The sequence below is a fragment of the Rana temporaria genome, chromosome 6, assembly GCF_905171775.1.
Source record: "Rana temporaria chromosome 6, aRanTem1.1, whole genome shotgun sequence".
Taxonomy (NCBI): Eukaryota; Metazoa; Chordata; class Amphibia; order Anura; family Ranidae; genus Rana; species Rana temporaria.
In genome coordinates, this window is record NC_053494.1 from 40,115,240 (window position 1) to 40,142,081 (window position 26,842).

A 26,842-nucleotide genomic window follows, 5' to 3' on the forward strand; every position below is an offset into this window, starting at 1 on the left:
CTTTGTCATTTCCAAATATCATAAGACGACTTTCTTTTGCAAGCGGAAATAGATTTTGTTATTGTACTCGGTGAGAAAATAAGCCGGCATTGGTTTCCTGTCTCTGCTAATAAAGCGTATGCAAAATGCAAAAACGGTCTTATATTTAATATGAATGGAAAAGTGTAATTTATTGATACAAATCATTGATTAGTTACTGTTTATGTGTTATTAGCAGACGTGGGGAAGCTTCTACAGTGTAACACACAGACGGCATGCTTTGACTCAATATGTTTGCTGATGATAACTCGGGAAGAGAACACACTGCTGACAAATATGGATTTCAGCTGGCAGGTAAACTTTCCAGCTACATTTTATCATTTTCCAAAATAGCTGCCATGTGGTGGTGAAAATAGAGGAACTAGCAATAACCTAAAACAAACAATCTTAAAGCGGGACTCCAGGATTTTATTGTAGATTTCATATCAAAGAGGAATTGTTGTTGACACCATTATTTAAATAAGTAATTATAACAGGGTGTTAATCTCCTTGCTGAAAATTAAAATGTATGATATAGAGCAGTGGTCTCCAAACTGCGGCCCGGGGGCCAGATGTGGCCCTTTGCTTGCTTTTATCCGGCCTGGAGGTACTATTTCAACCACTGATACAAATAATGGGGCATAATTCCTCCCAGTGATGGGGCGTAATTTCGCCCAATGATGGGGCACAATTTCTACCAATGACACCAACAATGGGGCCCCATTACACCATTGATTGGACACAATTTCTTCCAATGACACCAGTGATGGAACACAATTCCTTCCAATGGTATTTAAGAAGGGGTGCACAATGCAGTACATTGCTGGAAATCCTCCACATGGCGCCTGTTTTTTTTTTTACATGGGAACACTTATGGATAAGTGGAGACTCAGAATACCACTGTCATATGACCTTAAAGAGTAACTCCACTTTTGTTGAGAAAAAAATACAATCCCCTCTGAGTGATCTATGTACAATACAGGGATTTAATAAAGTTCAAAATAGCAGTTCCAGGTAAGTTTAAAAGAAACATCTTGCGAGAGGTTCAAGGGTGCCAGCACAGCGCGGTGCTGGTGACTGACAGACATGGCTCTCTGCTCGGAGTGAAGGGGGAGGATTGAGCGATCAGCTCTATTTAATCGCTCAGTTAGCCGGGTAGAGGAAGCAGCTACAGCCATAGGTGAGTGTGGGCGTATACCGCGCACTTATATCGTAGGTGCGCGATATATGCTGATACCCGCTTCCCGCGCCGTGCTTGAATGCCTGCGCCAACATATACCGAGCGCAGTACACTCGGGTACATTCGGGCAGGCTCGGCTTCGCTCGTAGTCACGCTCTGTGACGTTTATGCATGAGAAGCCGAGCCTGGCCGAATATACCCGAGTGTACTGCGCTCGGTATACGTCGGCGGAGGCTTCAAACTGAGCACGGGAAGCGGGGATTTGACATGAAGACAGCGCGGGAGAACACCACCGAGGCTGCAGATGGACGCTGGACCGGACGAGGCCGCCGATGGACAAGACACTAAAACTGTAAGTAGTAAAATGTAATAAAATGTTTTTTTACAGGATTTGAGGGTCAAAATTAGGGGAGCGCGCAATACCCCGATAAATACGGTATATATTTTTTTATACCTCATTTCTATCACATGGGGGGGATCAGAAGCCCCCTATGTAATGGTGTGTGTGTGTGGGGGGGGCGGCATTGAAAGACCCGGCCTTGGGGCGGCAAAGGGAGTAAATCCGTGCCTGAGTATGATATATATATATAAAACTGTTTCTTTTTATGCCTATCACACACCTCTCTTTAAAATTTTAGGCGATCTTTGAACATGTGGCTCTATTATTTATGGCATATCAAAAGACATACAACTGTCAGAAGTAGGCTGTTGGGTTGACTTGCATCCATGAGAAAAGAAACAAGTTATTTTGTATTTCATTAAAAGCCAGGTCCTTTCTTTACAGGGACTTCTAAGAGAATTACTCACTGCCTGAGAAAGGTAAAATACCGCTTTGCAAAAAAAAAAAAAAAAGGAGACTGACTCATCCTGTCTGTTTGAATTTGTGTTGGTTCTTTTATTGGTCTTTTGTTCTCTTACTATAGAGCTTCTTTTGCTAGCGCTGCAATGTTTTGTGCTGCACCGACTGAGACGGTTGCACACTGCAAGGTAATAGAATGCATGGTTCAGAGCTCAAGATGGCTGCTGTAACGTCAAGGACCTGCTCCTGTGGGAAACACTTGTCAGAAGAAATTCTTAGGTACATAATGTGAAACATGAATGGTTTCGGGGGAAATAGACTATCAGCTGATACGGAAAAAAACAGTTGCCTTTGCCTTTTTTTGTTTTGTTTTGTAAAGCAGACGTGTAACACATTGACTACTAAATAGGAAAAGACTTGAGTTCAAGAAAAAAAAAAAAAGACTATAAATTCGAACCGATTTGACACTAATTGGCTAACTATATATTAGTTCTCACTGACTGAATAATGAGGAGAAATCAGTTGTAGCAGAGGTCTCATTATGTGTTTAGCTGGCAAAGCTGTTAGGAATACCTCAGCTTGGCAAGTGAAAAGTCCTGCTAAGTTATTTTTCCGTTTAATTAAAGCCTTTTCTTTCTATTGTAATAACTTCATTTTTTTTGCAAAAAAATGAAAAATAAAACCAAACAAAAACACAAAAACGATATTTTAGCACCAACAAATTTATGGTTGAAATTTCATGGCACTTAATCAAATAAAAAGTACAATGTTCTTTGTCAGATTATGGGGATCCAAGTTAAGTGGTTTACTGCAGAATTTGCAAGAATGTATCTTTGTTTTATTCTCATTAGCCTAGAATTCGAGAAAAGGAAAAACTATGATTATAATTGAATTTAAATTGTTCTTCTGAAACTATTATTTTTTTTTCATGTGACTGGCACAACACCAATCAGGGCTGTGCAGATACTGACTTATATTGCAGTAATAGAAGCCCCTCCAGGGCCGTCTTTAATATTGATTGGACCCATGACAAAAAAAATCTTGGGGTCCCCCCCATGCAATTTTGCTCTCCACCTGCTCTGAGACATACAATAAGTATCAGCTAGACTTAAAATCAGTTTACTGTATCAGATCAGGCAGTGATTTGTCAGGTCACCTGTGGCCAGGTGACAAGTGCACCCCGTTGGGGTCAGATATGCACCACAGGGTAGTGAACCCTATGGCCGACTGCTGCAATTAGAGAGGAAACGTGAACCCAAGATCACCCAGGGCGCGAAGTCTAAGACCCAGCTTTGTGTTCACCAGAGCCTCTAGTGGTGAGGATGGCCTTCGCCGCAGCTGGATCCAGGTCGCGACCCCTGGGATCCCCTAGGTCACGCTCCGCAGGGAGAGAGGGGAAGCAGCAAGCAGGACAAGCGGTAGTGATGGGTAAGCCAAGGTCAGAGCAACAGGCAGACAAGGGTAACCGAGGGACAGGCAAAAGGTCAGGATCACAGGCAAACAGGAGAAGTCAGGGACGAGCCAAAAACGGTACACAAGAAGATAATCATAGCACACTGCAGACAGGAACTTAAGCTAACAACACGGTTGAACAGCAAAGCAGACTAGCAGTGCAGTGGTTAATATAGGCTTCCTGGGATGGCCTAGGGCGGAGCAATACAGGGAGGAAGGTGATAAAAGACAGTCAGAAGGAGGGTCAGGCCTCTAATAAACACATGGAGATCAGGTAAGCTGTCAGACTTTATTGCATATCCATGACATGATTGCAATTGGTTGCCAGAGGTTACAGCATATCATTACCACTTACTGACTGGTTGGTAGAGGTTACAGCATATCATCACCACTTACTGACTGGTTGCCAGAGGTTACAGCATATCATTACCACTAACTGACTGGTTGCTAGAGGTTACAGCATATCATTACCACTTACTGACTGGTTGTTAGAGGTTACAGCATATCATTACAACTTATTGACTGGTTGCTAGAGGTTACATCATGCCATTACCACTTACTGGCTGGTTGCCAGAGGTTACAGCATATCATTACCACTTACTGACTGGTTGCTAGAGGTTACAGCATATCATTACCACTTACTGACTGGTGGATAGAGGTTACAGCATATCATTACCGCTTACTGACTGGTTGCTAGAGGTTACAGCATATCAATACCACTTACTGGCTGGTTGCTAGAGGTTACAGCATATCATTACCACTTATTGACTGGTTGCTAGAGGTTACAGCATATCCTTACCACGTACTGACTGGTGGCTAGAGGTTAAGCCCACATTACGGCTCACTGATTAGTTGGTAAAAGGTTACAGCACATGATTTCTTCTTGTTGATTGGTTGCTAGAGATTACTGTACAGTAATACTGCTCACTGATTGCTAGAGGCTACAGCACATCATCTTTTCACTGCAGAGGGGCATGATATACATATGAATGCCGCCTTTATTTACATATAAATGCCGCCGGCCTCAGCTATTTACATATGACTGCCGCCGCTATTTACATATTAATAATCCCGTTATTTACATATGAATGGTGGTTATTTACATAAAAACACAGGGTCTGCAGGTGAGTCATCTGTACACAACAATAGGGCAGGGCTGGGCAGCATTAGTAGCAGCACTTCACACTGAGACATCAGGACACAGCAAAGGACTAAAACTTCAAGGGACAAGGGAATTTAAACTGGTATAGTTGGCAAATATGAGGCAACTGCTTTGGGCTTCACAACAATGACATGGCCCAGGGAAGCTGCCCCTTTTGCCCTGTCTTAAAGCGGCCCTGGGCCACAGGAGCAGTGGGGGAAACTGCCTGTGATTCAGACAGAAATCGCACAGCATTCCTGATCAAATCACATTTGATTCTTTGCCATGCAATTTGAGCCCATTCAGTTTGTATGGGCTCAAATTGCACCACAAAGGTAATCAGTTTTGGTGAGTACTTGAGCACAAGTATCAGTACTCGTACTCGCCTATATAAAAAACAGTATCGGCGCAACCCTACGTGAAAGTAGGGATCAAAACTTAGATCAAAAGAAGAGCTAGATCTGGTCAGTGTAGTAGAAAATCTTAGGCAGTTCCCACTGGGGGCAGCAGAGGCAACGTTTTTACTTGCATTTTCTGCTGCTCTGCTTGTCTTTTAGTTCCATACCGGGAAAGCAAGCAAGCTTGGTGCTTCTTCTTTCTTACAAAGGTGAAGAATACCTTACCAAGGTACACAGCACACAGGTAAGATTCAGGGCCGATCCTAGGGTCACAGACGCCTGGGTGCAGTAATATTTCTGGCGCCCCAACATGGGCGTGGTCATCTTACTAACTCCTCCCCATTACAAATGTTTCTATGGCTATGACTCAACCACAGAGATGCTCCCCTAAGAAGTCTTCATTAGTGTCCCCCATCAGAGTCCCCCCCAGCAGGTGTCGCCCATCAGAGTCCCCCCAGCAGGTTTCCCCCATTAGACAGTGGGAGGTATGCGCTCTTGTCAGTTGCCAGTGGCGAGAGCAGGCGGGATGGGGAACCGCAGCACCCGCTACATGTGCTCTGCCTCTGGACACAGACAATGAGGAGGGATGGGAGCACTTTGGAGCTCTGCGGCCCCTGGGTGCGGAGCACCCCGTGCACCCTGCCTAGGATTGGCCCTGGTAAGATCCACAGACTATACAAAGGGTGTATTTTTTTCTAACTGGGAATTTCTTTACTTACATTATTAGAATGCAGTAGGCACAGTGAGATTTCGTGGAGAAAGGAGTGGAGTGGGATGAGATGTGAACTTGGTTGGCTCTGGAGATTCTGGTAGATATGACTGTTCTATGTTTGCTGTGGTTTCTCTGCAGTAGCCAACTGCAACAAAACAAACAAAAGTGTAAAATAAGTTGACATATGAACAGTTAAAAAATTTTTAAAGCCAAAAAGTGTTAAGAATAAAGTTAAAGCCAACGTTAGAATCAAATCCCCCCTTTACATCACAGTCCTTACCTTCAAATCAGGCATCCCACGTGCATCAGGAAGACCCCCTTACATCAGAATCCTACCATATAACATTAGTTCCCCCTTCACTGCAGGAGCCCCCCGTCATATAAGTGAATTTCACATAGAGGAATTTATCAAAACTGCAGCAGACAGAATTTGTAGCAGTTGTTTGTAGCAACCAATCAGCCTCTATCTTTAATTTTCAAAGTTTAACCACCTCAATACCGGGCACTTTCACCCCCTTCCTGCCCAAGCCATTTTTCAGCTTTCAGCGCTGTCACAATTTGAATGACAATTGCGCGGTCATGCAACGCTACCCAAATTAAATTTTAATAATTTTTTCCCCACAAATAGAGCTTTCTATTGGTGGTATTTGATCACCTCTGCAGGTTTTTATTAAATTATTTATAATAAATATCCCCAAAAATATATAAAAAAACAAATTGCTTCCTCAGTTTTGGCCGATACATATTCGTCTACATATTTTTGGTAAAAAAAATCGCAATAAGCGCATATTGATTGGTTTGCACAAAAGTTATAGCGGCTACAAAATAGGGGATAGTTTTATAGCATTTTTATTTATTTTTTACTAGTAATGGCGGCGATCAGTGATTTTTATCGTGACTGAGATATTGCGGCGGACACACCGGACACTTTTGACACTATTTTGGGACCATTCACATTTATACAGCGAACAGTGCTATAAATATGCACTGATTACTGTGAAAATTACAATGGCAGTGAAGGGGTTAAGTGTGCCTTAAGGGAGGGATTCTTACTTTGTGGAGGTGTGGCTTGGCATGTGACGTCACTGCGATTTTTATCGGTACTGCGACCTTATGGCAGACACATCGGACACTTTTGACACAGTTTTTGGAACCATTGGCATTTTTACAGCGATCAGTGCCATAAAAGTGCATTGATTACTGTAAAAATGTCACTGGCAGGGAAGGGGTTAACACTAGGGGGCGATCAAGGGGTTAATTATGTTCCCTAAAGTGTGTTCTAACTGAAAGGGGGGGTGGGACTGACTAGGAGAAATTACAGATCGCTGTTCATATGGATCTTTGTATGAACAACGATCAGTCATTTCTCCCCCTGAAAGAACCGGGAGCTGTGTGTTTACACACACAGCTCCCGATTCTTGCTCACAAGCGATCGCGGGTGCCCTGCGGTGATCGCGCCCACCGGGCACTCGTATCGGCACCAGGGGCGAGCAGTGGCTCCTAGTGGTCACAGAGCAACATCATGTTATATTATGTGATTTTGCGCAGCTGACCCGACCTGCCGCAGTAAAACTTAAGTGGGTGGTCGGCAAGCATTTAACTGAACAAGTTGAAGATAGAAGCTGATTGGTTGCCATGAACAGCTGCCCCAGTTTTGAAAAATCCCCCCAGTCTCTCTATTTGGCCTATTTACTATTATCACTGAAAGCGAAAGAAAATCCCACATTTATGGCTGTTACCAGAACAGGAATAAGGGGGAAAGTCGTTTTGGGGAACCTGGAGACAACAAAAGATTCCCTTACCATGGAGAGATTTCCTCTCACTTCCTGTTTTGGACATGGGACAGGAAGTGAAGGGAAATTCCCGCAATGGGACACAGATGACAAAAATAAGATCGGGGTTATGAGCCTCCCTTTCTAAAATGGAATAAAAAGGTTGTGCCTTTAATTCTACTTTAACTGTATTGTTTATAAGCAGTGTAATAGGTGGCAGTGAAAGGAGTAAGAGCCGGTTCACACACAGGCGGCACAACTTTTAGGGCGACTCGGCAAGGCGATCTCAAGACGACTTGAGAGGCAACTTGCAAAATGTAAAGCAGGGTGAACAAATATCTGCGCTAACAATAGAAATACAAATGGAAAGCAGCCAGCACAGTTTGTAGATAAATCAAACACAACATTAATAGTCCAAAGTGCAGTGCTTGAAAATAGTGATAGATATGTAATAGTCCAAATAATAACGGATTCCAATGAAAAGTGAAGATGAAAAACTTCCACCAAGCTTTGGGGTGCACAGAGACAAAAGCACACCAACACCCAGTGCAATCAATCCGCTTACCAGATAGATATGAAAACAAGCATGTAATCATATGGTGCAGAGGTTCAATGGTGGATGGCAACACTTCTAAACTTGGTATGCAGGATTGGGTTGATCCAAAAACACCGGTACCAGAAGATCATCAGAACCCACATAAAAGGATAGATGTGTGGTGCAGTCATCAACAGGGCATACAACAATATGAAGAGGAAAGCAAATAATAGCGAAGCCCGTAAGGTAAAAACACAAGATTTATTGGTAATCTACTTACAGGTAAAAAAGGACATCATAGTTCATAGAAACTCTGCGGCTCTCATGCCGCGTACACACGATCAACCCATGCGATGAGAACGGTCTGAAGGACCGTTTCCATCGGTTAACCGATAAAGCTGACTGATGGTCCGTCGCGCCTACACACCATCGGTTAAAAAAACGATCGTGTCAGAACGCGGTGACGTAAAACACAACGACGTGCTGAAAAGAACGAAGTTCAATGCTTCCAAACATGCGTCGACTTGATTCTGAGCATGCGTGGATTTTTAACTGATGGTTGTGCGTACTAACGATCGGTTTTGTCCTATCGGTTAGGAATCCATCGGTTAATTTTAAAACAAGTTGCCTTTTTTTTAACCGATGGTTAACGAACCGATGGCGCCCACACACAATCGGTTTTGACAGATAAAAATGGTCCATCAGACCGTTCTCATCGGTTTAACCGATCGTGTGTACGCGGCATCAGTGTGCTTGCATCAGCCAGCCTGACATGTTTCATCCTAAATGGATATCATTAGAGGCAAAATGACTTCTGTATTGAAGTCGTCCCCAAAGTCGTACAGGAACCTTTTTCTAAGTCGGAGCGACTTGCGTTACTCCTATTAGAACGGTTCCATTGAATAGAGATGACCGCGACTTGTCAGGCGGCCTGTGTGAACCAGCTCTAAGTGGGTAAAGGGGTTGCAAAGGCACAATTTTTTTTCCCTAAATAGCTTCCTTTGCCTTAGTCCAATCCTCCTTCACTTGCCTCAGGCCTCGTACACACGACCGAGTTTCTCGGCAAAAACCAGCAAGAAACTTGCTGGGAGATATTTTTATTGCCGAGGAAACCGGTCGTGTGTACATTTTCGTCAAGGAAACTGTCCAAAAAGAGAGCAAGTTCTCTATTTCCTCGACGGGAATGGAGAAACTTGCCTTGTCGAGTACCTTGACAGCCTAACAAGGAACTTGACGAGGAAAACGATGTGTTTCGCCCGTCGAGTTCCTCGGTCGTGTGTACGAGGCTTCATCCTTCGATTTTGCTTTTAAAAGGGCTCATTTCTTCTGAGGAAATCCTCACTTTCTGTTCTTCTGTCTGTAACTACACACTGTAATGCGAGGCTTTCTCCCCGGTGTCGTGCTCGCCCCCTCCCTTGGACTACAGGAGATTCAGTACGCCCACTAACACACAGCTCCTTTCTCTATCTGCAACGTAGAGAGCGTCCTGACTCTTCTGTAGTCCAAGGGAGGGGGGACGAGCACGACACTCCACACCAGGGAGAAAGCCTCGCATTACTGTGTGGAGTTACAGACAGAAGAACAGGAAGTGAGGATTTCTCAGAAGAAATAAGGACATTTAAAAGCAAAATGGAAGGATGAGGTAAGTGAAGGAGGACTGCACTAAGGTAAAGGAAGCTATTTAGGGAAAAAAAATTGTACCTTTACAACCCCTTTAACCACTTGCTTACTGGGCACATAAACCCCCTTCGTTCCCAGGCGAAATCTCAGCGTCCGGCACTGCGTCGCTTTAACTGACAATTGCGCGGTCGTGCGACGTGGCTCCCAAACAAAATTGGCGTCCTTTTTTTCCCACAAATAGAGCTTTCTTTTGGTGGTATTTGATCACCTCTGCGGTTTTTATTTTTTGCGCTATAAACAAAAAAAGAGCAACAATTTAAAAAAAATATATTTTTTTTTTACTTGTTGCTATAATAAATATCCCAATTTTTTTTTTAAAAAACTATTTTTTTTCTCAGTTAAGGCCGATACGTATTTTTCGACGTATTTTTGTAAAAAAAAAAAAAAAAAATCGCAATAAGCGACTGGTTTGCGCAAAAGTTATAGCGCCTACAAAATGGGGAACAGAATTATGATTTTTTTTATTATTTTTTTTTTTACTAGTAATGGCGGCGATCTGCGATTTTTATTGGGACTGGGATATTGCGGCGGACGTATCGGACACTTTTGACACAAATTTGGCGCCATTCACATTTATACAGCGATCAGTGCTATAAAAATGCACGAATTACTGTATAAATGTGACTGGCAGTGAAGGGGTTAACACTAGGGGGTGAGGAAGGGGTTAACTGTGTAGCCTGGGTGTGTTATAACTGTGTGGGGGGAGGGGGGTGACTGGGGGAGGGGACCGATGCTGTGTCTCCATGTACAAGAGACACAGATCGGTCTCCTCTCTCCCTGACAGGACATGGAGCTCTGTGTTTACACACAGAGCTCCACGTCCCTGCTGTCACCTGCCGTGTCACCGACGATCGCGTGTACCCGGCGGACATCGCGGCCGCCAGGTACACGCATCGGGTCTTCGGCGATGCGCCGGGACAGTTTTTACCCGCCGCGCGCCACCCAGTGGCGCGCGCGGGTAATGCACATAAAAGGCCGTGTTTAAACGGCCACTTGGCACTTGAGAGCCGCGCTGCGGACGTATTTCGTCTATAGCCCGGATCTCAAGTGGTTAAGGGCACAAGAAAAGTTAAAGGGAAGGTTCACCCTAAAACTACTTTCTAGTATTACAATGTCCCGACACATTACAATACAATTATGCCTATTTTTTTTTTTTATGCTGTACATACCTCGGTACAGCTAATTCACCCGCGGCTTCCGGGTTGCGAATCCCGCGGGAGTGGGCGTTCCTAACTTGCTGTTGATTGACGTGATGACCAAAAACAAGCTCCCCCCGTCGCATAAGCTGCGTCACGATTGCCGAAAGGAGCCGAACGGCGAGTCGGCGCTATACTGCGCCTGCGCACCGCTGTTCGGCTCCTTTCGGCAATCATGGCGCAGCTTACGTGACGGGGGGAGCTCGTTTTTGGTCATCACGTCAATCACCAGCAAGTTAGGAACGCCCACTCCCGCGGGATTTGCAACCCGGAAGCCGCGGGTGAATTAGCTGTACCGAGGTATGTACAGCATAAAAAAAAACAAAATAGGCATAATTGTATTGTAATGTGTCGGGACATTGTAATACTAGAAAGTAGTTTTAGGGTGAACCTCCCCTTTAACATGTATAAAAAAAAAATGTGCAACATGTTTTCGGTTTATTATCTAGTATGACTGCAACAGAATAACATTAGCTCACCTGTAGGAACAAAACAACAGCTACACCACAGGGTTTTTTCATGTAACACACAATCAAAGAAACAAGACTAGTAAATACAAGAGCTGCTCTAGTAAATAATATACCTTGGATTCTCAGGACAAAACCCTGCTGTCCACCAAACACAATGGACCATGAAAAAGCTTTGGTTGTATCCTACATGTGTTCACAGCTTAGAACGCTTGTAAAATATTGCTTTTGATTGACAAAAGAAGTCCCCTTCTTTGTGTCGCTGAATGATCCACTGCTACAAAAATGTCACTGCTCCTTTCAGAAAGGAGAGGTGAGCTGTAAACACATTATTTTTTTATTTTTCAGTTTTGAAATCAGGAGGCGAAGAAAGAAATACATCTAGTTGCCTACTGTGCTTAGCCTCAGGCAGATTTACGATGTGTGATCCAGTGACTTGAATGGTAAAGAAGATAAAGCACCTGTCCCCACATAACCAGAGACTGGTTGCACCTCTCGTGGTCACACTGGGTTCCTGTCTTTGACTATAGTTATCTCTTGACTCGGGGGAACTTTGTTAAGGGCAAACCAATCATTGAGATGAAAACTTTGAAAAACAAACAGCAGCCGTAATCTAAATACCAATGAGACTATGGGGTTGATTTACTAAAGGCAAATCCACTCTGCACTACAAGCGCAGTCGCTATAGATCTGAGGGAAAAATTACGGGAATCTATGCTGATTTTATCATCCGATCACGTGCAAGCAAAAATACTCTTGCATGTCCCCTCAGATCTACAGTGACCGCAGGTCCAAGTGCACTTGAAAGTGGATTTGCCTCTAGTAAATAACCCCCTATATGCTATAAATTGTGTGTGTGTGTGTGTGTGTGTGTGTATGTGTGTGTGTGTATACATACAGTATCTCACAAAAGTGAGTACACCCCTTTCCAGTTTTGTAAATATTTTATTCTATCTTTTCATGTGACAATACTGAAAAAATTACACTTTGCTACAATGTAAAGTAGTGAGTGTGCAGCTTGTATAACAGTGTACATTTCCTGTCCATTCCAAAATAACTCAACACACGGCCATTAATGTCTAAACTGCTTGCAACAAATGTGAGAACACCCCTAAGTGAATATGTCCAAATTGGGCCCAATTAGCCATTTTCCCTCCCCGGTGTCATGTGACTCGTAAGTGTTACAAGGTCTCAGGTGTGAATGAGAAGAAGGTGTGTTAAATTTGGTGTTATCGCTCTCACTCTCTCATATACTGGTCACTGGAAGTTCAACATGGCACCACATGGCAAAGAATTTTCGGAGGATCTGAAAAAAAGAATTGTTGCGCTATATAAAGATGGCCTAGGCTATAAGAAGATTGCCAAGACCCTGAAACTGAGCTGCAGCATGGTGGCCAAAACCATACAGTGGTTTAACAGGACAGGTTCCACTCAGAATAGGCCTCGCCATGGTCGACCAAAGGAGTTGAGTGCATGTGCTCAGTGTCACATCCAGAGGTTGTCTTTGGGAAATAGATGTATGAGTGCTGCCAGCATTGCTGCAGAGGTTGAAGGGTTGGGGGGTCAGCCTATCAGTGCTCAGACGATATGCCGCACACCGCATCAAATTGGCCTGCATGGCTGTCATTCCAGAAGGAAGCCTCTTCTAAAGATGCACAAGAAAGCCTGCAAACAGACTAGCAGACTAAGGACATGTATTACTAGAGATGGTGTCAAGCGTGTGTCGCGGCAATCAGGTGAGGAGTACAAAGACAAGTGTGTCTTGCCTACAGTCAAGCATGGTGGTGGGAGTGTCATTGTCTGGGGCTGCATGAGAGCTGCTGACACTGGGGAGCTACAGATCATTGAGGGAACCATGAATGCCAACATGTACTGTGACATACTGAAGCAGAGCATGATCCCCTCCCTTCGAAGACTGGGCCTCAGGGCAGTATTCCAACATAATAACGACCCCAAACACACCTCCAAGATGACCACTGCCTTGCTAAAGAAGCTGAGGGTAAAGGTGATAGACTAGCCAAGCATGTCTCTAGACCTAAATCCTATTGAGCATCTAAGGGGCATCCTCAGACGGAAGGTAAAGGAGCGCAAGGTCTCTAACATCCACCAGCTCCGTGATGTCGTCAACACTTTCTCAATTCATTAAAAAAAAGTATTTTTTTTAGGGAATCATGGAGGAGAGTTGAGATCATGACATTAATTTGCACCTCTTCTAATCACAGAGCGGCTTATATTCATCAGACACGCATGAGAAGTGCAATGCAATGCCATCTTTACATCACAACATCCATGTCTGCTTTTTATAAACTGGAATTGGGAGAGAATGCTTGAGGATTTATAGTTATGCATTGTGGAAATGTGTGCATTACCACAATGCACAGCAACACAGGCTACATGTGTTGTGGTGCCATTCATTTTAAATAGTACCCCAACCCACTAAGGCAAAAATATGTAAAGCGTCCAATTTTTGGGACATTTTGGTGATTATTTTCAATAGGCTGCCTTATTGCAATGTACAATAATGTACAGAATTTTGTTGTAAAATATGGCATTTGAAGTAAATAATAATAATAATAATAATAAAAAATAAATTTTATATAGATATAAATCTATATCTATATAGATATATATCTATATCTATATAGATATATAGATATAGATATCTATCTATCTATATATATCTATATATATATATATATATATACACAGTATATATATATATATATATATATATATATATATATATATATATATATATATATATATATATATATATATATATATATAAATATCTATATATAAAATATAGATATATATATAGCTATATATGTATTTTTTGGACATAAGATAGATAAAGAACATATTTATAAACTGGAGAAGTTCACTATCCCACTTTATAATATCATATTTATCTAACAAGCAGTTATGTTTTAAATGTCAGTACGCAAATGTCAGACAGTAATTAGTGATGGCTCGATGCTTTAGAAAATGCGAAAACTTCCCAATAAGGAGTCACTGAATATAAAATTAGTCTTTATTTCACAAAAAGCATTTAATACAAATAGGGTTTTGAGCTGTATTGTTGGTTTAATATGACTTTTGGCAAAGAGTTCAGTGTTAATTCCTGAGCATGGCTGATCAAAGTGTAATATTGATTGACTAATTGATTGACTGATTGAGCTTCTTTCTTTTGTGTGTTATGTAAAAAAGTTGTAACATTGGTGCTGAAAATCACGAAGAGTCATCCATAAAAGAAATTACCAAAATTGATATACAGAGACAAACTAGTGACCTAGTTGGTGGAATTACAGCCGGTAGACAGTGATGAACACTGAAGATCCAGGTGCTTCTAGCGTTGCAGGAGAGTGAAGATTGTATTTACTGGTGGAGGTACTGGTAAATTTTAGATAACCGTAATATTAATATTTTAAAGAGACAATGTCATAACGATACATGTTTCCTAATATTAGTGTCTCTTTAAAGAGTCTTATGCCGCATACTGTACACACGATCGAAAATTCTGACAAGAAAAGTCCGATGTGAGCTTTTGGATGAAAATTCCAACTGTGTGTAGGCTCCATCGGACTTTTGCTGTCAGAATTTCCGCCAACAAAAGATTAAGAGCAGGTTCTCTATTTTTCCCACTGAAAAAATTCCTATCGGAAAATCTGCTCGTCTGTATGCAATTCCAATGCGCAAAAAAAACATGCATGCTCAGAATCAAGCAGAAGAGCCAAACTATTGAACTTCATTGATCATACGTCTTGTTTGTCACCGCATTCTTGACAGTCGGAATTTCCGACAGCATTTGTGTGACCGTGTGTATGCAACACAAGTTTGAGCCAACATTCCGTTTGAAAAAAAAACACAGTTTTCTTGTTGGAATTTCCGATCGTGTGTACGCGGCATTACAGACAATAAGTGGTGGTTTTATCTTTTCAGAACACACTCAGAAATTGAATCTGCCTTCCACACTGGAAAGCCCCACCTTTTTTTTAAATAAAAAAAATACTGTACATGGCATTTGGTCACCTCAATAATGAGAAGCCAAAGTTTGGTCTTAGTGTGCCCCTAGACACAGGCGGGCGATGCTGTGCAGATGAAATCCAACCACTTTGGTTACTTACAAGACCTGGAAATTTTAGAATAGGAATGAGTTAGAAACTATGCCAAGATTCAATTGCTGTGTGTAACCCTCATTGAAGAGATTACACTTCCTCGTATGCTGCGTACACACGACGAGAATAATGCCATTTCCTAATTGGTCTATAAAAACGGTTGTGTGTAGGCACCAGAGCATTTTTCTCGTCGAGAAAAATGGCCATTAAAAATTTAGAACATCGTTTTTCTCGTTGTGAGAAACGGTTGTGTGTACGCTTTAACGACGGGGAAAAAAAGGTGCATGCTCAGAAGCAAGTTATGAGACGGGAAATTTGCATAAATCAGCCCAAAGTGTGGCGCCATTCGAATGGAACTTCCCCTTTATAGTGCCGTTGTATGTGTTGTACGTCACCGCGCTATGCTCGAGCATTTTTTATCACGATCGTGTGTATGCGAGGCAGGCTTGACAAGAATCACGTTGAGAAAAAGGTTGTTTTTTCCATGACATGAAGAATGATCGTGTGTACGCGGCATAAGGATAAAAAGAGATGGATATCCTCTCAAATGGGAGAAAACTAATAGCACAATTTTAAATGATAAGCAAAGGCTAGGCCAGTGTTTCTCAACTTTTTTTCAGTCAAGGCACCCTTTAAAAATTATGGACAATCTCAAGGCACCCCATTCTAAAATGTAAAAACTCTTCTAATAGTTTTACATATTGCAGCAACATCCTCAAGTCCAGGTAGGACACCCAACGTTAAAAGTGATTTATTCTCCCAAAGAAAATACACTTTTGCAAACTGCTTTTAACTAGTATTCCAATTTTTCTCCATCACTCAGCTAATGTGATCTCACCACTGATGAAGAGGGGCAGGGGAGGGTCAGACAAGGATGCTATGCAAGTCTCTTACATCCTCCTTATCAACTGATGATGCCATTGGTCTTTAGGATGCTGGCAGCTAGAAGGTTACATAGTTACATAGTTAGTCAGGTTGAAAAAAAGACACACGTCCATCCAGTTCAACCAAAAAAAGAAAAATGCAATCCCATATACACAATCCCATACCCACAGTTGATCCAGAGGAAGGCGAAAAACCCCAGCAGAGCATGATCCAATTTGCTACAGCAGGGGAAAAATTCCTTCCTGATCCCCCGAGAGGCAATCTTGTTTTCCCCGGATTAACTTTACCTATAAATGTCAGTACTCAGTTATATTCTGTACATTTAGGAAAGAATCCAGGCCTTTTTTAAACAATCTACTGAGTTTGCCAGAACCACCTCTGGAGGGAGTCTATTCCACATTTTCACAGCTCTTACTGTGAAGAAACATTTCCGTATTTGGAGATTAAATCTTTTTTGCCTCTAGACATAAAGAATGCCCCCTTGTCCTCTGCGATGACCTTAATATGAATAACTCAACACCAAGTTCACTATATGGACCACTTATGTATTTGAACATGTTGATCATATCCCCCCTTAATCTCCTCTTCTCAAGAGGGAATCAATTTGGTTCCTCTAATCTTTCCTCAATGCCCAGCTTCTCCATGCCTCTTATCAGTTTAGTTGCCTTTTCTGCACTTCCCTGATATCCTTTTTGAGAGCTGGTGCCCAAAACTAAACTGCATACAGTATTCCATATGAGGTCTTTCTAATGTTTTGTACAGGGGTAAAATGATATCTCTGTCTCCGGAGTCCATACCTCTCTTAATACAAGAAAGGACTTTGCTCGCTTTGGAAACTGCAGCTTGGCATTGCATGTTATTATTGAGCTTATGATCTAATTAAACCTCCAGAGCCTTCTCCACTACTGATTCCCCCAGTTGTACTCCCCTAGTATGTATGATGCATACATATTCTAAGCCCCCAAGTGCATAACTTTACATTTATCAACATTAAACCTCATTTGCCACTTATGCCTCGTTTCCACTGAGCTAAAAGGTTCTGGTCGGTGCAGTTTGGAATGGTTAGAATGGTCCGGTCTATTTTGGTGAGCGATTCCACTGCAAGTCGAACCATCAGGGGCCATACAGGGCTTAGAAAAAATGCCTAGCATGTCCACAAATCAGTGGAATGTATTGTAGCTCCGCCCTAACCGAACCGTTCCATTTTCTTTGGCCCCACATCTGAAGCAGAACCCAGAATGGTGCGGTACGGTTCGGTTTTATGGCACACTTTCCTAATGGAAACACCCAAAATAGCGTACCGTACCGAACCGTACCAAACCGATCCGCTCAGAGGAAACGAGGCATAAGTTGCCCAATTGAGGTCAGCTTGTAAGCTGGAGACATCCTGTAAGGACGTTGTTATTCCACTGCATAACTTAGTGTCATCTGCAAAGTCATAAATGGTACTTATAATCCCAGACACTATATCATTTATAAGGATATTAAAAAGTAAAGTTGTTAAAGTGCACAATGAAAACCTGTGACTTAGTGTAACTAAAAGGCGGCCTTCATCCACACGCAATCTTGTATTTAATTTGTTGGCAATTTTTAGGCATTTTGCCAAGGCACCACTGAAGAAACCTCAAGGCACCCTGGTTGAAAAAAGCTGGGCTAGAACTTCTAAAAATTATTTTAGTGTTGTCTGTGTGTCAGTGAGTTAATCACACAGGCAGGAAATTATGTTTTTGGGGTGAGTTCTGTATACATTCTGTGTATAGAACACCTACAGGTAGCCATATTGCATTGCACTTTACATAAAATTACTGAGCTACGGATTGAAAGGGGAAAGGTCATTTTTAATAACATTCAATGCAATATGACTTGTGTCGCAATTGTAAATGCTATATTATTTTTATTTTTTTATTTTCTATTTATTTTCAGATGAAAGTGGAGTTACCCTTTAATACTCATAGCCTGGGCACAGGTGTACTTTAAAGGGAAAAATGTCATGATGGGGACATCCTGGCATCCATTGCTGATCTCTCCCTTTAAATACTCAAATTTCCTAGTTGCAATGTTGATCCCCTTGCATCAATACTTTTAGTCACCATCCCAGACTTTGCAGATAAATTAGCTCAGACTTTTCTGATCAGCGTACTTGTCAGTGACAAATATTCTAGAGGAAACTAAGACAATGATAAGCATAAAAGTCAAGTAACAACCTCAGTGGGCACTATATATGTGTAGCACTACCCCCGAAGGAGCTGCTGGTTTGATTTGGGTGGCACGTTACCTCTGTCTTCTCACCGTCTAGGGTACTGGATGAGAGCTGCAATGAAGTCAAAGTCTTTTCTGTGCTTTTATTACCCAGCTGGGTAAAAACGATAGAAGTAGAAGTAGGTGAAGGGACAGAAGAAATGGAAATGGCGGACTCAGGGTTAACTGGTGCAGAAACAGTCCTGCTTCCAATGATACACTTATTTACCACTCTAGCCAGAGTGGGTATAGTGCACCTGGATAGGCTTCTCTTACCAGCCTAACAGCCAGAGTGTCACTCGGAAACTTTAGGTTAAAGTCTCTGCCACATACCCTCCTAAAGGTGGAGACAATCTCGGTCCAAAATCCTTCTCAACAGGATTCAGCACCCGGATCTCTGTCAAACAGCTTTAGTTACATCAGGAACTGACAGGCAAACCATCGTCCAGCCTCTCAGATACGAAGTGTCCTTCGATGAGCAGATAGGCCTCTCCTGCGACACCAGCCTCGTGCTCGGTGTCCCCCAGACAGGTTCTCCATCGACCACCTTTCTCCACTTTGGACGGACAGCACAGGACCAGTCTAAATTTGTAGACTCAGTCTGCTTACTAAGCCTACGAGGTAGATTAATGCCCCCGGCCAACGTGGTCCGGAGCCAGGAACACAGCAACACACACACACCCCGGCCAGGAGGGCCACACACGGGGGTGGTGGGACGACTGCCCAGGTGGAAGGCGTGGGGTGGCGACAACCCGAACCAATGGCGTCTGCCCCCCAAATACCCCTCCCCAGCATGCACAGCGAGGCGACCAACCCTCCTGACTGGCTGCTGAGGAGAAGTATCCACACAACCCTGATTCCACTGCTGCCACCTGCCAATCCGGGGGTGACTGAAGTCCCCAGACAGGAGGATAGGCATACAGCACAGCCAGGGCTGGAAAAGAGGCCTTAAGTTTAGCCAAATCAACATGGTCAGAGCCAATTAACTCTCTAAACCCCTTCTAAATTTACAACAGCACCTGCTAAAAAAGAAGCCAGGCGCTACATATGTTTTTCTTTTGCTCACTATTGTACCCATGTGCTTCTGCTCTCTGGAAATCAGAACTCCTGCAATTGATAAACCCAATTTCCTATGCTGATTTGAATACGCATTTGACTGTACCTATTTCCTGCACATCCTGACACCCAACTACCTTCAAGTTATTGTTCTCTATAGCTTGTAAAATTCAATAAACATATTGAACAAGAAAAGCCAAGAAACCACTATTTTCATAAAATGAGTATCAGAGGCAACTCCCAAGATTCTGTCTTGAAAGGTTTACATTGAACGGGTTGTAAAGACAAACATATTTTCCTCTTAAATTAAAGTATGACAGTAGCTGATAAAGTAAAAAGTAATGTTTTGCATTATAACTAGTTTGATACCTGTTGAAATTGAGCTGTTTTATTCACCTCCAGCACTCCTGAATCGTTATTCTCACTGACTTCCTGGTTTGCGGTGCGCATTCATTCTTGCTACATCACGGCCTAATGGGAACTACAGTTCCCATTAGGCTTAGCCTCCATGCCTGTGAGGGACAAGAGAGCATCTTCACGCAGGGCTGTAGCCATAGGGAGGGGGTGAGCACATTCTGCTTTCCACCATGCAAAACGGCTCAGATGCTGGTGGAAAGCAAGAAGAGGAGAGACAGGAAATGGCATTTTCAAATCTGGATTACTGTATTTTGGAGGTCAAAAGGAAAAACGAGGTAAGTGATATTTAAATGCTCTTGCTTACAGCAATCAATTGATCTAATAAAAAAACGAACCTTAAGGCCCTGTACACACGATCAGTCCAAACTGATGAAAACGGACTGAAGTTCAGTTTCATCGGTTAACCGATGAAGCTGACTGATGGTCTGATGTGCCTACACACCATCAGTTCAAAAACCGATCGAGTCCAACGCGGTGACGTAAAACACAGGGACGTGAAGAGAAAAAATAAGTTCAATGCTTCCAAGCATGCATCGACTTGATTCTGAGCATGCCCGGGTTTGGAACCGATGCTTTTGCATACTAACCATCGGTTTTGACCTGTCGGTCAGGCGTCCATCGGTCCAATTTTAAAGCAAGTTCTAAATTTTGAGACCGAAGGATAACGGACCGATGGGGCCCACACACGGTCGGTTTGGACCGATGAAACTGAACTTCAGTCCGTTTTCATCAGTTTGGACTGATCGTGTGTACAGGGCCTTTGTGTTCCTTTAAGGTGGATGGGGTGACCTCCAAGTAAGGTTGTCTTTACTCTGTGCTTTGCTCGATGTGTCCTAAAGCTGCTGTTCCAATGGAAAACAGAACCCCAAGGGCACCTTAACATGTGGCCTCCACATATATTTACTATTGTATGCATCTGAGACCTCTGCATGTATTTAAACTTTAGAAACTAGTTTCATTAAGTCTTCAAAATGATAGTTAAATGGTTACTCACAAATTATACCTTTCTCATTTCTCTATGGAATACACATTCTGAAATAGAAGAATTTAATGTTTCTTAGCCAATGTATCTTAGAGCAAGATGAAATATATAGGAAATAATTAAGCTCTGTGTATAAGTTGCTCAATAACCCAGCTGAATATCCAGAGTTTAAGTGATTGATGAATATCGTTAGGCATAATGTTCCTGTGGATGATTTACCAGAGCTTCGAACACTAATTTAAGCGCATTACTATTAGGCATTTTCAACGATCTCAGCATCAAGTCTGCAGAAGTCACTGACTCTTGTGCCTCCTTATAAAATTTAGGACAGTTTGGATTATTTTTATAAGCCATGAATCTCAATAGGTACCACAGCTTTAAGCATCATTCTCTGCCAAATAACACTCAGGCCGGGTACTCACGAGCAAACATGTCGGACCGTTTTCACCGTACATGCCTGCCAGAGGGCTTCTGTACGATGGTTGTACTAACCATCGTACAGAAGTCCACGCGTAAACACTACGCGGGGCGTGTCCGCGTCGTCGCCGCGACGATGAGGCGGCGACGTGGGCAGGCCTGCCATTTAAAGGCTTCCACGCATGCGTCAAAGTCATTCGACGCATGCGAGGGACGGCGGGTGCTCGGACATGTACGGTAGGTCTGTACTGACGACCGTACATGTCCGAGCGGGCAGGATTCCAGCGGACGGTTTTAAAACACGTCCAGGAATATTTGCCCGCTGGGAAAAGGCCCGGCGGGCAAATGTTTGCTGGAATTCGGCCCGCTCGCGCCTACACACGACCGAACATGTATGCTGAAACTGGCCCGCGGACCAGTTTCAGCATACATGTTTGGTCGTGTGTACGGGGCCTAAGACAATATAGGTAAACAAATGAATAATTATCTTTTATGGTGGGTTCTCAATATCAGCAGATGTATTACCATCATCAATACATTCTTTCCTTTAATGTTGAAAGAAAGGCCACCAAAACTGTAAATGTAGGGAGATCATTGACGCAATCATCTAGGTGATCCACCAGCGATCTCTACCTCCTACATTTCTTCTCAGGGTAAATATTTAATTCCGATTTCCATTTGTAAGCCACTTCTTGTTTCTAATTGTTTTCTGTGGCATTGTCCAATTTACAAGTCCCAGAAAAAGGAAGAACATGTTTGGGACATGGCTGAAAACTGATAAAAGTATTTATGTTTTGTCTTATAAAAGTGGAGCCTAATATGTTTTTTGGAAGTGTGCAGTTAGTAAATTTGCGAATAACAAGAGCCTGCAATGACAGAATTGAGTTCTAGTTAACTATCTCCTCCAGAGTTTGGGATTTGCATTCAGGTCTGAGCAAATAGGTGACCAGGCCACATGTGTCTTCAAAAATAAATGACTATAACATGCAAAACTTCTAACCACAGCTTTTGAATGTACTATATAGCAGCTTTTTTAATTTATAGTGGAAATACGAGGGTCATCTCTTAACAGAGATATTATGTTCACCGCTGCAGGCACATTTTGGATGCATTGTTTTGTGCTAAGGTGTCCCCAGGACTCTCACTGCAAATTATATTTTCTGGCTAAGGTGAATATTCTCCAACAGCTGGAAGGATAGGAGGAATATGACCACTCCCCCAATCAAGTCTGACAGGATACAAACAAGGGTGCACGCACCGCCTCTGGCAACGAAAATGGACACACCTGGTTCAAGGTGCTAATCTCGGCTCACCACCATCAGTAGCATAAGGAAGAAAGGAATTGATTGCACACTTGAGTCCAAAAGATACTGTTGAAGTTTTCTTTATTGTAATAAACCAAACTTGCAAGAATATATGGTTGACGTGTTTCACATGAAAGAACCACGCTTGTTCACAATCCTGCACAATTCTTTCGTGTGAAACGCGTCAACTATATATTCTTGCAAGTTTGTCTGGCTTATGACAATAAACAGTGGGCTAGATTCAGCAAGAATTTACGCCAGCGTATCTACAGTATAGATACGCCGTTTAAATTCAAAGCTGCACTGGCGTATCTTCTTTCTGTATTCAGAAAGCAAGATACGCTGAAATTAGGCTAAGATCCGACTGGCGTAAATCTCTTACGCCGTCGTATCTTAGGGTGCATATTTACGCTGGCCGCTAGGTGACGCTTCCGTCGTTTTCGACGTAGAATATGCAAATGACCTAGATACGCAGATTCACAAACGTGGGCCCGGCGGAATTTTTTACGTCGTTTGCGTAAGGCTTTTTCCGGCGTAACGTTGCTCATGCTTCTATGAGGCGTACACAATGTTAAGTATGGACGTCGTTCCGCGTCGAATTTTGAATTTTTTACGTCATTTAAGTAAGTCGTTCGCGAATAGGGCTGGACATAATTTACGTTCACGTCGAAAGCAATGACGATTTGCGGCAGAATTTCGAGCATGCGCACTGGGATTCTTTCACGAACGGCGCATGCGCCGTTCGTAAAATACACTGCGTCAACAATAATTTAAATAAAACACGCCCACATCATTCCCATTTGAATTTGGCGGGCTTACGCCGGCCCACATACGTTACGCCGCCGTAACTTAGGGCGCAAGTTCTTTATGAATACGGAACTTGCGCCCTAATTTAAGGCGGCGTAATGTATCGGACTAAATTACGCAGGGCTGTCTGAATCTAGCCCAGTATCTTTTGGACACACGTGTGCAATCAATTCCTTTCTTCCAAGTCTGACAGATGGGGGAATCTAGGTAGGATGTTCTAAGTAAGTTCTAGTGCTCTAGAATCATGGGAGTGGCCAAACTTATTTCAGTCAAGTATGGGAGCAACAGTTGGCAGGAACTGCCTAGATCAGGGAGTCCACAAAGTAACAAAGGGTGTTATAGCATATAGTCAACAATTGTGCTTGGGCTTTTTGCCTTGTGATACCCAAAATGCAAAGCTAGGGGTTACAGCAAGAAAAGGGTAAGTAGAGCTCAAGTGAGGCCAAGAAATGATAAGGCCAGCAACTAGGGCAATCTGAAACAGCAAACTGATTTGCTGAATTACTGAATGACCTAACTTTATTCTACAATGGGCAGCCAGAGCATGGAATGCGTTCTGTTTTGAAAGGAAATCAGTATACATGTCAAGACCCGCTGATATGTGTCCATGCTACATCATGCTCCCATAGGTAAAGTATGTCTGAGGGCATAAATAGAATGCACATACTGGGACACAGGAAGGGAAACAGTTGACTCTAGCTTGATAAATGCAGCAGGTAGATGCCTCAAAAGCATTGTTGCCAACCGTCCGTATTTTTACGGACAATTTATAAAAAAAAGGCACTTTTTTCCCCCGTTCGTAAATGTCCGTGGTTGCGGGAATGTGTCAGTAAAAATAGTCGAGATAGGTTCGGCTTGGAACTGCGCAGATTGGAGGCAGGGGGTGATTAGAGGCAGGGGGTGATGGTGGCTGCGGTGGCACCGCAGAGGGGGATGGAGGCAGGGGGCAATAGAGGCAGGGGGAGATTGGAGGCAAGGGGAGATTGGAGGCAGGGGGTGTTAGTGACAGGGGGTGATTGGAGGCAGGGGGTGTTGGTGGCACCGCAGAGGGGGATGGTGGCACCGCAGGGGGTGGGGGATGGAGACAGGGGTTGTTGGTGGCACCGCAGAGGGGGGTGGAAGCAGGGGAAGATGGAGGCATGAGGTGATTGGAGGCAGGGGGCCTGGGGGAGATTGGAGGCAGAGGGAGATTGTGGCACCACAGAGGGGGGTAAAGGCAGGGGGTGATGTAAGCAGGGGGTGATGGGACTAAATAATTTGCCCTTATTATATCGAAAATAACAAAAATATTTTTTTTATCTTAATATCTCCCTTAAATCACATTGCTATTTGCCTAGCGTACTTGTTTGTAGCCTAAATACTGACATCTGCACCTAAAAATGTAATTTAGTAACTTTTGTGAAATGCCAGTAAAAACGTGGCTGCGCCAGTAAATTTCGGGGTGTCGTGCCAGTAAATTTAAATCTGGTAGGTTGGCACTTGGCAACACTGCTCAAAGGCAACTTTCTATAATATAGCATTGTGCTTGTGCTTAGTCAATTCTGAAAGCTAAACTTCACCAAAATATCTAAAACCCACAACTAGAATTCATACAGTAGCATATAATTCATGAAATGCCATCCACAGCTTGCCTCTAACTGGCTCAATGGACTGTAAATAAACATCAGTCCACTTCTAAAGTCCTCCCTGTGCTCTCCCACTCTCATAAGCCCATATTAAAAAACTGCCCCCAGCTACCAGTGCTTTATTGTACTAGACAGACAGCAGTGGAACAGAGTATATGGCTTGCAGTGCTAATTCTGACAAATGCAGGATGATTTTTGGCAATCAGGCAGCCACTACTATATAAATGTCAGTTAATAATATTAGAAAACATTTTTAAATATGTTTGATAAATATTTTGTCTAGTGAATGATTTTTTTATACTGGGCTGGAGTTTCTCTTTAATGCTTTTACCATACAATGCCTTCTAATATACATATGTTCCACAGAGGCAGAACTCATTCTCACTGATGGCAAATCACAACTCAAAATTCAAATTATATGCAGACAACAGACTCAATATTAACATTCTTGCAGCCACCTGCCCCTCTCTTCCCCGCGGCAGTGTCACCGCCGCTAAATTACTTCCGTTAGATGTGTTTGCCAGAGAAATCTCTGTAAACACATTTAATCCATTTAGAAACAAACTCAGACTGAAAGCCCGTCTTTGGGGCAGATATTTTCTTTGACTCGCACACGGAATAGGCTGGATGTAGTTGAGCTGATAAAACCTGATTGATGCCGCTGACCTTTCCTCGCATAAAGCTTGGCGAAAAAGGAAAAAAAGTTGGAATTGGCTGAAAATTATAAGTAATGTCTCTATTCATTGTACTAATGGTAAACCATCAACAATTCATACTGCAGTGCTGATTTATATATATGGATATACTGTATATATATATATATATATATATATATATATATATATATATATTATATATATATATATACACTATATTGTCAAAAGTATTGGGGCACCTGCCTTTAGACGCACATGAACTTTATTGGAATGCCAATCTTAGGCCGTAGAGTTCAATATTGAGTTGGCCCACCCTTTACAGCTTTGACAGCTTCAACTCTTCTGGGAATGCTGCCCACAGACGCTGTTTAAGTGTGTGTCTATGTGAATGTTTGATTATTCTTAAAAACTGTATTTGTGAGGTCAGGCACTGATGTTGACGAGAAGGCCTGGCTCACAGTCTCCGCTCTAATTCATCCCAAAAGTGTTCTATCGGGTTGAGGTCAAGACTCTGTGCAGGCCAGTCAAGTTCCTCCACTCCAAACTTGCTCATCCATGGAACAGGAAGGGGCCAGCCCCAAACTGTTCCCACAAAGTTGGGAGCAATAAATTGTCTTGGTATGCTGACACCTTAAGAGTTCTCTTCACTGGAACTAAGGGGCCAAGCCCAACCTCTGAAAAACAACCCCCCACAATAATCCACCTTCTATCAAATGATTTGGACCAAAGCACAAAGTAAGGTCCATAAAGACATGGATGAGCATGTTCTGACCTCAACTCGGGAGAACAACTTTGGAATGAGCAGAGAGCGGAGAATGGAAGAGCAGAGAGCCAGGCCTTCTTGTCCAATAATTTTCAAACATTCCCATAGACGCACACCTAAATAGCCTCTGTGGGCAGCCTTCCCAGAAGAGTTGAAGCTGTCATAGCTGCAAAGGGTGGGCCAACTCAATATTGAACCCTACGGCCTAAGATTGGGATGCCAAT

General features: G+C 42.8%; 1 protein-coding gene across 2 annotated transcripts in view; it reads right to left on the bottom strand.

Moving 5' to 3' along the window:
- The window catches only part of ELFN1 (extracellular leucine rich repeat and fibronectin type III domain containing 1), a 160,993-nt gene that overhangs the window by 57,146 nt on the left and 77,005 nt on the right, over positions 1-26,842 (bottom strand). The window contains exon 2 of one of the 2 annotated variants that reach the window (XM_040356692.1): positions 5,708-5,845. The exons of the other annotated variant lie outside the window; for it this stretch is intronic. The gene's annotated coding sequence lies outside the window, so the exon portion shown is untranslated. The remainder of the gene's footprint in view (positions 1-5,707; positions 5,846-26,842) is intronic. 2 annotated transcript variants of the gene reach the window in all.